Below are 18,317 nucleotides of genomic sequence, written 5' to 3' on the forward strand. Positions count from 1 at the left end.
GGGAAAGTGAATCTTCATTGTATTTTATTGGAACCATGCTCCTATTGATAAAAGGATTTAAACCTAAGGGCTATCCATAAAAGGGTAAGATAATAAAATCCACAGGTTGAAAGACAAAATGTGCTATGGATAACAACCTTCATAGTTTGTTATCCATAGATTTTGGGTCCTGATGGATAGAGAGAGTAGATTTAATAGGATCTGAAAGCTAATGTGCTTTTCAGCTGGTGATCAGAAAATAACAGATGGATTCAATGAGAATGTTGGAAGGGTTACCAGAAAAAGAAAACAATACTATTATTTAAGATAATGGAGACATTCTTCTCAGATTGTTTCAGGCAAGTTTATCCCTTGATGGAGGCACTGAATATAATACATTCTGATCAAAGCATTATGAGTTGGCCTAATAAAAGTTTTCAGTGCAAAAGTCAAGAAAAACAGAAGGCATTGTAGGTAGTAAGCATTTTACCTTTCTACTGTTCCCAGTGCCATCAAACAATTACATTAGCCACCTTAAGACAGTGTTTCTCAAAGCGTCACAAGGTATCCTCACAGACCATATTGGGGGATATTACTACTTGTCTTTCCCACTTTTGTGCTCTCATGGGGACACAGTAAATTTTTTCAGAGGCTACATAACGTTTGCTATCATAACAGCCTGAATGCAACAGCAGATACACATAAATGTAGCCATCTTCTATTTCCTAAAGATCTTATAGAGATTGCCAAAAATATTTTTTAAAATTGCCTCTTTTCTATTTTTCCTTTAGAAGAGTAGTGATTTTTCAATAAAGGACCATATTATTCATATTAACATATGGTGAGTTTATTACTCTTCTCTTTGAATAAATTGGTAAATATTTTTAAATCTCCCAGATTTAATTTCAAATATGATAAATATTGATAGATAAAATCAACTTCAACCAAAGCTCTGAGAGCCCCACACAATTTTTATAGAGCGATCCTGAAACCAACAATCTCGAGAACCTCTGTTTTTAGGGAGATGAGAATGTTTCTTCTAAAAGTTGCCTGTGTAAGGTACAGACCACAGATGTTCACCATGTCCAGTTGTCTTCCCCTCTTGGAAACCTGGGAGGAGTATGCTTCCTCACCTCCATCCAGTTGAGTAGACCTGTGTGACTAGTTGTAGTAATTCATTGTGGGGAGCAATGACATGTCACTATTTGTCAGATCATTTGATGGCTGATAGGAGATTTTTAAGACCTCTCTTTTGTTGCCATTGTGACCATGGAGGTGTTGTTGACATAAAGGTGCCAACGATTAAAGCAGCCTGGGAAACTGAGCCAATCCTAGCTGCAGAATAGCTCCTAGCTGGAGAACCGCCTGGACTGGCAGGAGACCTGACATGAGCCAGAAAAAAATGTTATTAGTAGTAAATCCCTGAGATTTGAAGGCTGTTCACTACTCTTGCATAAACTAGCTTACCCTGGCTTGTACCTCATTTTTCTTTGGAAGAACCAGCAGGAGCAAACAATTTTAGCAGATTATTACACTGAGAGCTAAGGGAAAGTCCTCATATGATTTGAATGAAATGTGATTCGGAGTACTTTTTCAAAACTGTCACTGTATTTTGATGCTCTAGAGGTGATTATAAAAAATTACATCTGGCTCTGTGTAAATGCATCTAATGTGGGTAACATGTAGGTATTAACTCTTAAGGAACCTGTGACCTAAATGCTGTTCTTTTTTGTTGTTGTTGATCCTCACTCTAGGATATTTCCATTGATTTTTTTTTTTTAGAGAGAGTGGAAGGGAAGGAGGGGAAAAGAGAGAGAGATGTGAGAGACACATGAATTGGTTGCCTCCAGCACGCAGGGGGTCAGGGATCAAAAATGCACTCAGGTACATGCCCTCAACTCTTCAGTGCATGGGCCAATGCTCTAACCACTGAGAACACCAGCCAGGGCTTCAATGCTGTTTATTTTTTAAAATTTTTTTATTTTACAATAGATGCTTTGGGAAACTCAGAGCCTCAAAAGTGATCATTATTTGCATTTACAAAAAGCAATATTCTGTGCATTTAACTCATTGAATAATAGTTATTAAATGATCATTCTGCAATATGTACTTATTGGGAGATAAAACAGTGACAAGACAGTCTACAAAGTCACCATTTAACTTACTGGCAGGAAATTTTGCAACGAGCAAAATTTGCATGCCAATTGAGTTGGCATATTTTCAAGAACTTTCTAGGAAGTCCCTCCAAGAATTTAGGCTTAAATCTTATTGACCACTCTTAGCTCCGAGGAAGGCTGGAAATCACAAGGTTTGGGGTTAGGTACATTGACACCATAAAGATAACTGACTCTTGTTAATAAGGTGGAAAAGTAGACAGTGAGTAGGCAGCCAGGCATGCCTTCCACACTTTCTCTTGGCTCCTTAGACAATCTCTCCAACCTTGGTTTTGCCAAAACTCAGGACTCTCATGTACTGCGGAGACATGATATCCCTGGTCCCAGTTCCCAGTGTTTCCAATTATCACTGAGTTACCACCACCCTGGTTCACATGGCTGCTTCAGGGCAGTGGCATTCAACTCACATGTCACTCCGGGCTAGGACATCTTTGAAAACTGCCTGTGGGTCCATCTGCAGAGCTGCTCCACGCAGTCTTTTCCATCTATTGGCTCCATTCTGGGAGTCAAGTCCAATTTCCTTTTGCTCTTGAACTCACAGAGCTCTTTTCTCAATCCATTCCCTGCTCCATGCAGGGAAACCCATTTTCCTTCATCTTGTAAACTTAGTCATTTTTCTTGCACCTAAAGATCCTCTCAGTCCAGGAGGATTAATGGACTACTTTTCCTTTGTTCTCTGATGTTTTTCTGCTTGAAGCAACATTTAAGCACCTTTTTGAATAAGAGAGAGAGAGAGAGAGAGAGAGAGAGAGAGAGAGAGAGAGAGAGAGAGAGAGAGAGAGAGAGAGAGAAAAGAGGAGAAAAGTCAAGTTAATATCACGAAGTGTCATTCTCCCCATAAGTGATTGGGGTTTCAATATAATGTTGTGAGGTTCCTGATATGCGTTTGAACTATGGGAAGTCTTAGGAACTAGTTCTAAGGATTTTCATGAATGACTTCCTGCACAAAGCAATGCCTAAACTAGAAATCAGTATAATCTATCCAATTGAAAGTAAAAGAGGAAGAGGAAAAGGGAGGGAGAGGATCGAAAGTATTCCAGAGAGAGGAAATAGCACATGTAGAGACAAGAAGCATGAAGGGGTCAGGGAATTGTCAGTAGTTCAGTTTTTGGCTTTAGAATACAACACAAAATAGAGTTATGGTGATGATAAAAGGGTGAGAGAGGAAGATAGCTTATTTGGATTTTATCCATGGGGAAACTGAGCAGCCCTAACAATTATCCTTTCATAAGATCTTTCTGGCTCTAGTATGAAAAAATGAATTCAAGCTGTTCAAGACTAAAGCTATGGAAACCTTTTAGAGGTCTGCTGCAATTATTTTGGCAAGATACAATGTCAGGTTGACCTAAAGTCATAGCAGTGGGAAGAAAATAATTGAATAAATCAGAGAGTTATTAAGGATATATAAAATAATTGCAACATCAAAAAAATCAATCTTTGTCTTTGGACTGGCAGCTGAGTTGCGTGCTGGTGATACTCTCTGAGGCAAAGAACACAGGAGGAGGAGCAACTTCTGTGAGGCAATGCCCCTATCTAAACCACTCCCTATTTCAGACTACATATTTAGACTTTATGGTTACCTGTTATATTTCATACTTTTCTACTTTGTATAACCCCACTAGAATATAAACACCTTGTGGAAGACATTTTTTGAATGTTTTATTCTCGATTGAATCCTCAACTACTAGAACAATGCCAAGCACAGAGAGGATACTGAGAAAATATTGGATAAATGACTGATTGATTGAGTGCCTAAATGAATAAGGACAGGCCGGTAGTAAAATAAATATGTTCAGTATTTGGAGCTGCTCAGTGTAAGTTGATTTTTAACATTCTTTTGGGGTAGTCCAGTAGATATTAGTAATATAGGTATGAAGTTCATATGATATCTCGGATGTAGAAATAGAGCTTTGGGACATCCTCCTTAATATATAGACAGCCTTTCAAACAAAAATGAATGAGATGTCTATCCTGTAAGTCAACTAAAGAACATATCCTATCATACTTTTTTCTTTTCTTTTCTTAAAATATGTGTTTATTGATTCCAGGGAGAAGGGAGAGAGAGAAAGAGAAACTTCAATGGTGAGAGAAAATCATTGATTACCCAACTCCTGCTCACTCCCTGCTGGGGATCCAGCCCTAAATTCGGGCATGTGCCCTGAGCAGGAATCAAACTGTGCAACCCCCTGGTTCATGGGTCTATGCTCAACCAGGGAGTCAGACCATGACATAATTAAGAAGCCTTTAAAATAAAATAAAATATTTTGATATTTTGGGGAGGGTTAGTAATAAAATATTGATTGTCCATTGAAACATCAATGCTTCATTGAAAATTAGCAGATTGTAAATGGAGCCCAATAAGCTTCATCTAGTTCTTCCCAGTTTAAAAGTCCCCATAAGTTCTAAAGGCAGGTTATTCTTCAACCCTCCTTCTGAAAAGAATTGTTTTTATCCCTAGCACCAATCCCAGCATTGGTGAATAATAATATTTTGGATTCAAGCCCATTTCCTACCTCAGGCTTAACACTGAAAGTCGCAATTTTCACAGAATAATTCATTTTGGATACATAGGCAGCCAAGCAATCATATTAGCTACTGCTATTAATAATAAATATAAAATACCAGGAGAAAATATACATTCTTAAGTTAATCAGACAATGTGGCTGCAGGAATTCCAACACAAAATCTTTCAGTGGTTTCTGAAAAAACACTGGAACATCGAGTTTAATATTGATTGGAGAAAAAAAAACAAACCTGTAAGCAAGCACAGGCATAGGATATATAATGAACCTTTTGTATAGTCTACACAATGAATGTGTTTATGCCAATGTATGTACATGTATAAACTAGGAATCTGTGTCTAGGTAAGTGTGACTTACAGGTAAGGACTTGCTCACCTGAGCTACATTACTTTCAAGTACCTTGCTCTCAGTAATGCCATGTGGTTTAGTGTTGCTCCTCATGGTCCATTCACTTCTATGTGACAGAAACTTTTAAGGAAGGGCAATGGCATATGTAAGAGATCGTAGCAGCTGAATTATGGTTTCAAACAGGTTTGGCTTTTATGCTACCTTAGAAAATTGAATAGCATTTGATTTAGAGTCATTTCACATTAATATGCATTTCTCTCTTGTATTTCACTTGAAATTAGGCAGGCTAGGTTTATACATTCCACATTACTTCTTGAGGTGCCTACTCAATTACATATTTTAAACACATCATTCTGCTAAGCTGACACCAGGTGCAAACAATGAGAGAGAATAAGTAAGAGGCTGTGAATTTCCCTGGCTATTAATAGCAGCATTAAAGACATCAAGACCTCTGTATGACATGCTACGAAAGACATTTTTCTCTGTTGATGATTCTGTACATAGCAAAAAGTTAAAAAAAGGGATCAACTTAGAGGTTCTATAATATCTATCACAAGCTGGGTTTTTTTTTTTCCCCAATTATGAATAATTGGGAAATAAATTTGGAGGTTTCTAGGTCTTTGAGGATAGGAAAGTCAATTCCACATTTGGTATGTCAGTAGTAGAAGATAATGCATTTTCTTCTACCTGCTAAAATGTACTGTTTCCATTGCTGGATGTTATTGTAATTTTCCTTCCTTCTATTACTGTGCTGTCTTACTGGGTAGAAGCATGCCATTCCTCTGCACCTTCCTTCACTCCTCTTTGGATGATTTTCAAGGGCATTTTAATTCAGGCTTTAGAGGGACAGGAAAAGTGTGGACTGATTGTTCCAAATGACTACTGGGGTTGAGACTGCAGCTTTCTGAACTTGAACATGTAATATTCTGGATTCTCAAGTCTAGGTTTTTGAGTGGAGAAAGTAATTATTTTACAATACAGGAAGACTAACCCATGTTTGCTGTTCTTCATTCTACTCTATGAAAGAGTAGATCTAATATCATTATTTCATTAACTTATTTAACAAATATTCATCATGGATATGTTTTCTACCAGACACTGTTCTAGAAACTGGGGAAACAAATTATTACAGCAATGTCTATGCTATTGCCTTGCAATGCTAACTATTTGCTACCAAATTACTGTATTTTTCGGACCATAAGACGCTCCGGACCATAAGACGCACCAGTTTTTAGAGAAGGGAAATGAAGAAAAAAAGATTCTGAAACAAATAGTGTCCTAAAATATTTTATGTGCATTAAAACCCAACATCACAGTCATAAACACATGTAATCAACCCTGTAAAGTAAACAGCAGCATTTAGAACCATTTTAGAGCCGGGCAAGCACACAGAGACCACACAGAGCCGGGCAAGTAAAAAAACTTTTTTTAAAGTATATGTGTAGGCTATATTTGGACCATAAGACGCAGGGACTTTTCCCCCCCACTTCTGGTGGGGAAAAAGTGCGTCTTATGGTCCGAAAAATACGGTAATATGTTATGAGTATTCGATATTAAAATTGACTCTGAAAGCTTTTGTGCTTGAGTTGATGAAGCCTCACAATTTCTTACCCATGAAAGGAAGGAAAGTTAGGAGAGAAGGAATAGCTTGTGTATGAAGGGAAGCAGACGGCCCACAGGAGGCAGTTCTGCCGAGGCGCCCAGTCATGCTTCGTTCATAACGAATGGCCTGTCCTTGGTGCAGGGACACTTTCCGTACATGTTAGGTCATATAGTGGCTCATTACTCAGTAAACCAAATGATCCCCACATGCCCAGTATATTTATCTGAATTACTATGTGGAATAAGGCATTTCTTCATGGTATTCAGAATGCTCCATTTGAGGAAACTGTTTTAAAGAAGACAGAATTATATGGTCCTACAGAGGAGAGAGACATGGGACTCCATAAAAAAAAAGACTTATAATAAAATTAGGTCTGTTTTTAAAACCTCATGGAAATACTCTTAGAACTACCAGAAAATATTTAAATGCACAACTGAAATATTTATTAATGAAATATTTAGTTACTTCGGAGCATTAGAAGCTTCTGCTCTTATAGCGACGACTTAGGCAAGAGCTCTGGTTCCCACACCAGGAAGCATTTCCTCTATTAATACAGATTTATGCCTGAATGCACAAAGCAGTGTGTGCTGCTAGAACCTCTCACTAACTTGTGATCCTCTCACTAACGTCTCTTTTCCTTCAAGCGTTGTTCAAAGATCAGGCCTATGCAGACCTCCATGCATTGGTAAGTGAAGCCTCATTGGTGCTTCCAGATCCATCTATACTTCCCCATATATCAATGTCTTCACCATCATCCTGGATTGATATCTTTTCTAAATATTCATCTGTTCATGCCATGTACTGTGTTTAAATAAAAGACACATTGTAGGCAGATAAGAAAAACTCTTTGAGCCCTGGCTGGTGCTGGTCACTGGTTAGAGCATCACTCCTCACACCGAAGGGTGGAGGCTTTGATTCCCAGTCAAAAGCACTTGCCTGGTTGCAGGTTCTATCTCCAGTCCTGGTTGGTGCATGACTGTCTGTCTGTCTCTCTCTCTTTATCTTTCTCTCTCTCTCTTTTCCTCTCTCTCCCTCCCTCTCCCTCTCTCCTTGGTCCCTTTCCACTCTCTCTCTTAAAATAAAAAATCAGTGGAAGAAATATCTTAGGGTGAGGATTAAAGAAAAGAAAGAAAAAAGAAAAGCTCTTTGACCTTGAGGAGTTTACAGGTTAATGCTATTACTCTAAATTATAGATGGACGTTGTACTCTCAACTGAAGACTTAAAAAATATAGATTCTCATTCCTCACCAAGTCTGAGTGGGGAATTCTATCAGTCTTTAAAATTTGTCTCCATGTGACTGTTGCACATCTGCAGTTGGTATGATTGGAAGTGAAAGAGATGATCTTGACAACAAATTATAAAAAAAAAAAATTGCAACAAATACTGTTGGTCTACGGCATAATGTTATAGTTATAGATGGAGGAGTGCTTGGCTCTGTTTAGGCAGGTCTCCTTGCTAAGGAAGTGATATTTGAGTTTAAAGATGATTGGGATTAGATGGAAGGAATAGCTAGGGAAGGTCATTGTATGCAAAATGCATAAAAGCATGAAACAACAGTTTTTAAGTACATAGAAAAATTCAAAGAGTGCTATTGCTTTTAACTATATTCAAAAATTGTTAACATTATGGAATAATCTCTTGAAAAAAACAAAACAAAAAACAGAAAAGCCAAAACCAAGGCAAATCAAAGCTTTAGTGGCTTCTTCATAAAAATATCTAGAAAATAAGGAGTTTGATATTCCAGTTATACTTTATGTATAAATAATTGCCTATTAACAAAGTAACATTTGCTTACATAAATTGGTCATACTGTATTTAGGAAACAACAATCTTATTTATATAGTTCCTTTTAATTCTAAAAGTCTGATTCTGTGTATATGTCTGTGTTCATTTTGCTAACAAAATAAAATAAGCTTATGATTTGGTCTATGTTAATTTATCTATTTTTAAGATAATCTTTATAAAAACGTACATTCCTCACTGCAGTCCCAATTTGTAAAAATTTGCTAACATAGTTTTTTTTGTGTGAATTACTTGATATATTCTACTTCTGTGCTACTTGTTTTCTCTACATGAAGGCCTAAGGTAATGCAGAGGACTAGAAATAAAAATCTTTGAGACCCAATACACAGCATTACATTTTCTATTAGACATTTTAAAATTGGCAACTCTGGCAAAAAAAGAGCAAGAGTTAATGCTCAAGATAACAATTTTTTTTTCTAACCCTGAAGGGAAATGTCAAAAGTAGACAAGGTATCAGCTTTCATATCATTTTTGGTAATCAGAAATTGCTGATATGCAGGAGCATGCTGGAAATGGTCCAGCATGTTTTATGTATTGACTTGTGTGTTTTTAATTTTAATTATTAACCAAACCCTATTAGAGCATTGATATTCTCATGAAATAAAGCGTTTGAACTAAAATGCTTTTCACTTACCTTTTTAAGATGTATATCCTATATCTGTATGTAATATCTTTAGAAATTGTGCTAAAATCTTATCTCAGTTCATAAATAAAATAATTTACTTTTTTTGGAATTATTCCAACTTGTTCATTTATTTTTACTATATAATCTAAAACAATCCTATATAATAAAAGCCTAATATGCAAATTGGCTGAACAGCAGAATGATCTGTGGAAAGGCCGGGTTGCTATGATGTCCACTGACCACCAGGGGGCAAATACTCAACGCATGAGCTGTCCCCAACATACAGGCTCAGGCCAGGCAAGGCAGGTGCCAGTAGGGGAGAGGGAGACAACTGGCAGCTGTGGTGGGAGAGGGGCAAGTGAGTGGATGGTGCCAGGTTGGCCAAGGAGAGTGCCAGCGGCCCCCTTCTCCCCCATCCTACCAGTTGCCCTGAAGATTGGCCCTAATCACTGGCCAGGCCTAGGGACACTACCCATGCACAAATTTTGTGCATCAGACTGCTAGTATTTCTCATAGTGCACAGAAAAGGAAATGTTGATATTATATATAAGATTTAACTGTATCAAAATGGTAATGAATTCAGGAATTTTCAAATTTGTAACCACTGAGGTGGAAGTTAGAGTTTTGCTCAGTGTTAAGCATTATTATATTAGTCATCACATTAAACTGAAACCATTTGAATCTACTTTTGGTTGTTTATTTTTGCTCCAGATAGTACTTTACGAATGCAGATATATGAAACTTCTGCAACATTACTTGTTATGTGGGTTTAATGTTTATGGTTGTCAGATCAGAATGATCAAATGCAAATTTCTCTCAGGTGTTCATGCAGTCAGGAATGATTTTCAGGATATATATTCTACTTTGAAGCATATATTAGATAATTTCTGATGGGATTTCTCTTCTCTTCCTCATGGCAGGGACTGGCTGACTCCTGCTACCTCAGACTTATGGTGACTCACCAGCGCCAAACAGTTAAAGCCTGATCTGTGGCTCAAGGAATAACTAAATTGATGGCCATCACAGGTGCTCACACTGCTGCTGGAAAGCCAGTCATATTCATAACATGATCCCCCAGGGAGGGCACCTGTCACAGATTTCTAGAGTATTCTCTGCTGCCTAGGTTTGGGAACATTTTTAATAATTTATACATTTTCTTCAGTGTTAAAGGAGTGGTTATATTATAGTGTAGTTCTTAGAGTTATTATTATTATTTGTTTCCTTCAAAACTAACGCGATTATTGACTTTAGGGAGACAGTTTTTATATATTGACTCCCCAGCATCAATTTCCATTTCCTATCAATACCCTGATTTTCTTTTGAAAAATGACCTCTCTCCCTTTGTGTGCAGTTTGGAAGGTGGAGTTAATCACATTACACTGCCTTTTGACTTACTGAAGCTGAAGGGCCCCCACATCTTAGGACTCAGGTACGATCAAGGGCTACAAGTGAAAAATAACTCTTGCCAAATAGATTTTCTCTGCAAGGATTATACCTCTCAAGGGGAATGAAACAGGATGGAAGAAATAGCTGGAATTCATCTCTTCCAGCAGTGTTTCCATTGCAGAAAAGCAGTTCCAAGTCCAGGTTCTTGCTCTGATTTTAATCCTGGCTCTCAACAGTTCTATCCACTTGGTAACACCCTGATATCCTTCTAATACATTTCTGTTTTTTAAAGCTATCAAAAATGGGTTTCTGTTGCTTGCAAACAAATAATACAGGGCACACCAAAGTTAAGTTACATCGTTAAGTAACACCAGCGACTTCAGCAGGGCAATTAATATAGCTTCTAAGTTTTCATTCCAGGCTTTTGTTGATGTCTGGAGACCAATTAGCTGCCACTTTTTTTTTTTTAATATTTCTTAAATTTTGGGAAGTCCTTTTGCTCTTGACCTTCAGAAATGAACAATTCTCATAAAATATTAAAAGATGTGGACCTGATTTATTTTAGTAGAGTGAAAATGAAAGAAGAGAGGTGTTTTGTTTTGTGTTTCTTTTTTAGCTTGGCAATATTTGTCTCCTTTCCTCTTAATTTTAATGCAGAAGCTGTCAATGTACATTAGAGACAACTCAGTAAATCTTTACAGAGAGGAGACTCTGAAAAATATTCTCCTGATTATCCATTTCCCTCTTGAGACCAGAGCTACACTACACATGACATACAATATATCTCAACCAAAATGGAAAAATATAGCTAATTCGCATTTTAGGCAAACACATCAGGGATTGCAAAAAGAAAAGGTAGGTAGAAGTAGCCTGCTTCTAATTATTTAGGGAGAGAAACTTCTGTTTGTCAATTACACATTTTCTTATATTTTCTTCCTCTCTTTTTTACTCTTATCTGTTTCTGTCTGCTTGTTTCTGTCTCTTTCTTGTGTGTCTTTGTGTGTGTCTGTGTGTGATTGCCTATTCAAACCTTTCTATTGCTCATTCGCAACAAAACAAGAGTATACAGAAGGATTTGTAGCCCACAGTACTCTTGTAAAGGGTCGATGGAATGCAATTGCTTCTATTGAAATCATGGTCGTTTCACTCAACTTCCCTGATAGAGATACTCACATAAGTATGTTGGAGAGTTTCTTTAACGTTCCAGTGGTTTTCACTCAGTGGGAGAGTTTGGTCCTGGTTGCAGTGCAGTGCTTACCCGCAATGTGACCCTGAAAACACATCACTTCACCTTTTTCGGGACTTGCTCTTTCTGCTGTATAATGAAGTGCATGGGTTAGTGATCTCTAAGGAAGTTTTTTTTCTCTAAAATGAGAATAGTAGATATTGTTACAAGTGATTGTCAACATATGCATCCCTAGATCAGTTTCTTCAGTAGAGTTTAAAAAGCTTATTTTCTATGGAAAAAAGCCAAGGTAAAGATTCTGTATAATTTTCTGTGTTTCCCGTTAGTTTTAGATTCTGATAGGAAGTCTCTTCATATACTACAATCTTTACCTAAAATATCCCATGGATGGGGTGACTCATCTATTGTAGTTTTGAAATTAGATTTTAATGGCTCTTGAATCAGGTCCTCTGAGTTTTAGCTTGAAATAGAAGGCTTAGTGCTCACTATTGTTTTTGAGTGGCTTACTAACTTTGGATGAAAAACCTGTATGCTCTGTTTATATGAAGAAAGTATTTTATAACATAGTGAACCACTATATGATTTATCTCTTTTAAATTAAATATTAAAACATCAATTAAAAATATTTTTTCTGGTAATCTCAGAATACGTTTAATCTGATAAATAATGATTGAATTACTGGCATGGTTGTGGAAGATAATGCTATAAAATTAAAATAATTACTGTATATGCAGTAGGTAACTTTAATAGTCTACTTATTGAACATACCTTTCCAACATTTGATTCCGTTTTTTCAGTGTACCCATGTACTAAATTCATGGTAATTTTTAGTTCCTTGATTCTTCAGTTTTCTATTTCTCTATCTTGCCTTTAATTTTTCTGCATTTAAGCCTGAAAACATGAAACCTCAATTTAATCACTCTTTGCATTAACTCCAATAGCTTTGTCTCCATGTCATTCTCTATGCCTACACTTTAAGGACCAATTGTCAATGTAGATTTGCTACTAAAGGAAATCACATAACTATGAAAGGATGGGAGAGAACAGTTTCATAGTTTCCAGCTTCAGCTTGGTACTTAAATCTTCCTGGAAATCCTTTAAGCTTTTCATCAGTTTCTCTCCCATGCATTATTATTCTAAGCGCCCACAGCTCTTCTTAAATTTCCTAATCTACTTCTAGTTTTTGATTCCCAGAAGACGACAGTGCATTGGAATTCAGAGAGTAAACAGATGGAACCAGAAGGATTCTAGTTTCTTAGCCTTTCACCTGCAATATATCCAGTCTTGCCTTTTATCCTGTCTTTTCAAAAGAAGCAATCATAATTCCCCCCCCCCCCCTTAATAAAAATCCTCCTACTTTGCCACGGATCCTGTTGTCCCCATTTCCTCAGGGACTTCAATCCATCAGGTATCATTGCTGAATCTTATAACATCATTTCTTTCTATACCAATCCCTTTCAACAAACTTTCACCCTCTGACCTAAAACATTTAGAACACCCAGAACTTGCTTAAATTTTGCATATTTTTTAAGCACCACACTATGTCATTCTGTCCATTAATAACAATCTTCTTGAAAGAATGCCCCTCATTGCTTACTCATGCCATGTGCACATACTAGTAGATGACTGTACTTAGTGAAATTCTAGTTCCCTGGAAATTAAGGAAAACATTTTTGTCAAAATTGCCAAAATTTCTAAATGCAAAATTGAAGGAGTAATTTATGGTTCTTCTATAATTAATTTCTGAGTAGTATTTGAAAATAAAGTTGACTCTTTTTCTTACCATTGAAATGCCTTCATCTCTTGGCTTCATTGTTTTCTGTCCACCTTTCTCAGCTATTATTTCTTTTTAGACCAACGGCCTCCACTATATCCTATGTTTTTGGGTCTTCTATGGTTTCATCTGAAGCCCTAATATCTTTTCAGAAATATATCAGTTGACCAAGGTGTAAACTCTGCCGGGTCTTTTGTTACCTCTGTGTAACCATCAATGGCTCTATGGTCTCCTATACTAGAAAGGAAAAGCTGGAAACTATAATATATTTCTGAGAAGACCTAGCACAAGGAAATATAACAACTTGCTTCCATTCATCATAACATATCTCCAACAGTTTAACATCACTCCTGTTGACCGTCCAGTGACACCTCAAATTCAACTTGTACAAAACTGAACTTATAATTTCTATGCCTTAAATCAACTATTTTATGTTATCCCCTTAATAAATGGCACTTCATTTGTTTTCATAACCCCTAAATTGGAAGTTATCCTATATTATTCCAACCCTCCTCATTCCTACCGTTCACTATCAATTTCTAAAGGCATTTCCAATGAATTCTGTTAAATCCATATTCACAAACCCTATCTTAGCTGTCTTAGTTCTGTTTGGCATAAATTTCAAGTATATTATTTTAAGGCTTATAATTAATATTTCTGTTTCATATTAGCTTTGTAATTCTTAAGGATATGATTGTTCACATGCTTGTGTTAAATCTTCAAATTGTTCTTCGTTAGCTTCAAGATAGAATTTAAACTAACTTGGATATGAGAAAAAAATAGAAAAACCATAAATTTGTCTTATCCTATCTTTCCCATGTCATTCCTTACATTCAGCTCCTGTTTGGCCCATTTGTTAATGCTTCTTCTTTGAGTTTTCTGTAGATTTGCATTATGGTGATTTAACACTCCCCTTTTATGCCTCAAGAATTACTATAAATATAATTTCCTCTCAAAAGCATTTTGATGGTTCTTAGCAGTCCACTCCCAATCACAACTGTTGAATTATTTTGTGCCCACCCTACTCACACCTTGTTCTTATCTTTTCACATGTCACAAATTATGCAATATCATAAATATATCTTGATTTTGGATTAACTTTCTTATCTAGTTTATGAGAATGTGAGATCTTTGAGGACAAATAATGTACTTTTTTTTCTGAGTGCTGAACCTACCAGATATAACCAATAAAAAATAAAAGACAGATAAATGAATTAATTCACTTGGCTTCCAAAATTTAACAAAGGTATATATTTATAAAAATACGAATTTATAAGGTGAGTGGGATTGGTCAATTCATGGACATAGAACTCTGATCTTTAACGGATCTCTATCTTAAACCTATAAATGATACAAACCTTCTCTTATTCAGGCGTCTTCAAACTACGGCCCGCGGGCCACATGCGGCCTGCAGAGGAGTCTGATCCGGCCCGCCAGGTTTTTTGGGCAGTGAGCGCAGCCAAGGTGTTACAGTAGGAATTAGTAGTTCATATAGTCCGGCCCTCCAGCTCTCTGAGGGATCGTGATCTGGCCCCCACTTTAAAAAGTTTGAGGACGCCTGTAATATGTATCCATATCAGAATGATGTGAGCAAGTTTCTTGACCATTCCTCCTGAGTTTAATGGAAAAAGGTAACATGCAAAGTCAGAATAGTATAATTTCTTTAGACAGGGAGTCAAGTTTCCCATAGAAGGAGCTAGGAAGATTTTTATTTTTTATTTCAGTTTTTTTGGAGTTTTTTTCAGCCTGAAATGGCTCATTCAACTTACCTCCTGAATCTAGTTTCTGCTAATGATCACAATTGTTCTATAAAGCTTATCCATTCTGCAATCTCTTATGTTCGCTAACTTTATTCTGTCTCTTAATTGATTATATTTGCCCTTTGGATTCAGAGTTTTCTGCCATCAACTTGAACAATAAATATTATGGTTCTAAATCCCAGTTACATATCCTCAGGCTTCCTTTTGCAATATCCCTTCCTCCATTAATCTGGACCAGTATTTCCCACTATAGCTGTATTCTAAATAGCTGGAGAGCTTAAAAAACATAGATTAATAGTTTCCAGCCAAACCAATTAGAGTAATTTCTGTGTGTAGGTTCAAGCATGGACATTTAAAAATGGCCACACATGAGTATTATTGATTGGGACCCTGTGGCCTAACACAGTGACACTTTAGTGTTCTAAAAACAGAAAAAAAGCCTGAATAGGGAGCTATTCATCCCTTGTCCTTCAGAATAGGGAGCAGAAAAGAGTCTGTAACTCATTGTAGAGGTATAGGTTTGATTTAGACAATGTCTACTAAGTAAATTTGCAGATAAGACAGAAAAATGGGTTTTAGATGGCATAATAAATAATTCACAAAAATTAAGCAATCATTGATTCAATTTAACTATGTTCTAGGTTAAACCAGATTCCTAAAATCTCATCTAAAACTTTTGTTTGGAAACAAAGCTTTCTAATAAGGCTTAAACTTTTTATTTATCTCCTGATTACATTGAGTAGAATATACTGCCAATATTTTGTTTCCAGAGGTTCAATTGACTTTTTTTATTTCAAATTTTAAGTTTTATCTAATTAAACTTCAATCTTTTATTATTTGGCATCTTGTGTGTTTTTTTTATTTTTGCTTTTTTGGTACAAGATTATTAAAAGGTATTAGGAATTCATAAGCCCAATGGTTTCTATTAATGGCATTAGTACAATAAAAATTTATTTCCAACCTTTTTTTTGTTTGTTTGTTTCTGGGATCCCTGAAAACTGAGAAGCTAAATCTCAGAACACATTGTTTTTATTTGCAGGACAAAAATGAAATAGGTTTACTTTGAAATTAGAAATTGCTAATCCTGTTTCCTATAGTTGTTAACAGTGAGTCACTGTTTACAATTGGATTATCAACTGAACTAAGGGCTGTGTACCATGTGCAGTGAAAATTGAAAAGGCCTGTATGACTAGCTGCCATTGATTTTATGTTACTGCACAATGCTAAATGTGCCATCTCCTTAACACCATACTCTTTAGCTCTATTAAAGTGGACTTCCATGATTAGAAGCAATTATTTGGTGAGGAAAAGTAAAAATACAATCATTAATGAGACTGACATCTTTTGGGAGCCTCAATCATAATTTTTTTTTCCCAGTTAGCATTTACAGAAAATGTGTACCTGTTATTGAAGTCATCATGTGATACTGGGAGATGATGGTTCTTTTTATGTTGTTTTCATCACTGGATAACATGTGCAGCCTGAGCTCATCTCCTGGTCCTCATGTTAGGCTGAAGCTGTTGTCCTCAGTCTTCTTATATAACATTGTATTACTTAGATACTGAAGGGAAACACGATAGGTTTATTTTAACAATAAATATTGTGTTTCTAACATTTCTTTACTTCTCTCTCTCTTATCTATCTATAGAAAGAGAGATTTTTTCTTTAATCCTCATCCAAGATATGTTTCTTGAGAGAGAGAGAGAGAGAGAGAGAGAGAGAGAGAGAGAGAGAGAGAGAGAGAGAGAGAGAGAGGAGAGAGAGAGAGAAAGGAAGAGGGAGGAAGGAAGGAAGGAAGGAAGGAAGGAAGGAAGGAAGGAAGGAAGGAAGGAAGGAAGGAAGGAAGGAAGGAAGGAAGGAAGGAAGATATGAGAAACATTGACCAGTTGCCTCCTATAGTTGTCTGAACTAGGGATGGTACTACAAACCTAGGTATGTGCTCTGACTGGGGAGTGAACCAGCACCTGTTTTGATGTATGGGACAACACTGCAACTTACTGGGCCACCTAGCCGGGGCAAGAAAGAGAGATTTGTTATAAAGAATTGAGGAATTGGCACATATGGTTATAGAGTCTGACAAATCCCAAAATCTTCAGGGTGATTTAGCAAGGTGGAGAACCAGGAAGGCTGATGGTATAATTCCAGTGTGAAAGCCAGCAAGCTCAAGACCCAGGAAAAGTCAATGGTTCAGTTCAAGTTTGAAGGCAGGAAAAAGCTACATTTATAATTTTTGCCTTATCTGAGTATAACTGTACTTGGATACTTCTCTTTCTCTCTCCTCTCTTCCCTCCCCTCATTTTTTTCTTTGTCTGTACACATACACACACACTTTAAATCCACTTTTTTTGTCTTTTTTACTTTTACTTATATGTTGGCAATAGTAGACCATTCACATAAATATATACACTGAGTGGCCAGATTATAATGATCTCTGAACACATAATAATCTGGTCACTCAGTATACATATGTTAGAGGCCCCGGTGCATGAATTCCTGCATGGGTGGGATCTGGCCAGCCTGGCTAGGGGGAGGGGGCATGGGTGGTTGGCCAGCCGCCCTGCTGGTCCAACTCCTGGTCAAGAGGGCAATTTGCATATTAGCTTTTTATTATATAGGATATACACTGAGCGGCCAGATTAGTTCAGAGATCATAATAATCTGGTCACTCAGTGTATGTCTATAAGAGGGGAAACCCAATGCAATCTTGAATTTCAAGCAGACTCTCCCTCCTCAGCATTATCATACACATAACGGAAAGGGTCTGGGCAGGAATAGCCCCCCACTCCCAAATTTATATATATATTGATATTATATACACATGTATTTGTAGAAAAAAAAAAGGTAGGGCAGAGATAGGTGAGGAGAGCAGGGGTACACTCAATATAGGAATGCACGGGTATGGGAAGAACCTGGTAGCTGGGGCACTCAGAAATGTCCTGTAGCTTGGCCTCTTGATCCATTCAAGGGAATCTAAAGGTGTGTGTTCTGCCAAGGACCTGGGTTGGTGCTGGAAAGTAAAATTCCAGGTGATTTTGCCTGGAGGATGATGGTGGGCTGGGGTTTTTCATAGGTGGCATCTTCACTCTAAAGTCTTCTGGGGAAGCCACAGGGCTGGAGCAAGCTGCTTGGAGGCTTGGGAGTTGTAAATGGAAACAG

The sequence above is a fragment of the Pipistrellus kuhlii genome, unplaced genomic scaffold, assembly GCF_014108245.1.
Source record: "Pipistrellus kuhlii isolate mPipKuh1 unplaced genomic scaffold, mPipKuh1.p scaffold_m20_p_4, whole genome shotgun sequence".
Lineage (NCBI taxonomy): Eukaryota > Metazoa > Chordata > Mammalia > Chiroptera > Vespertilionidae > Pipistrellus > Pipistrellus kuhlii.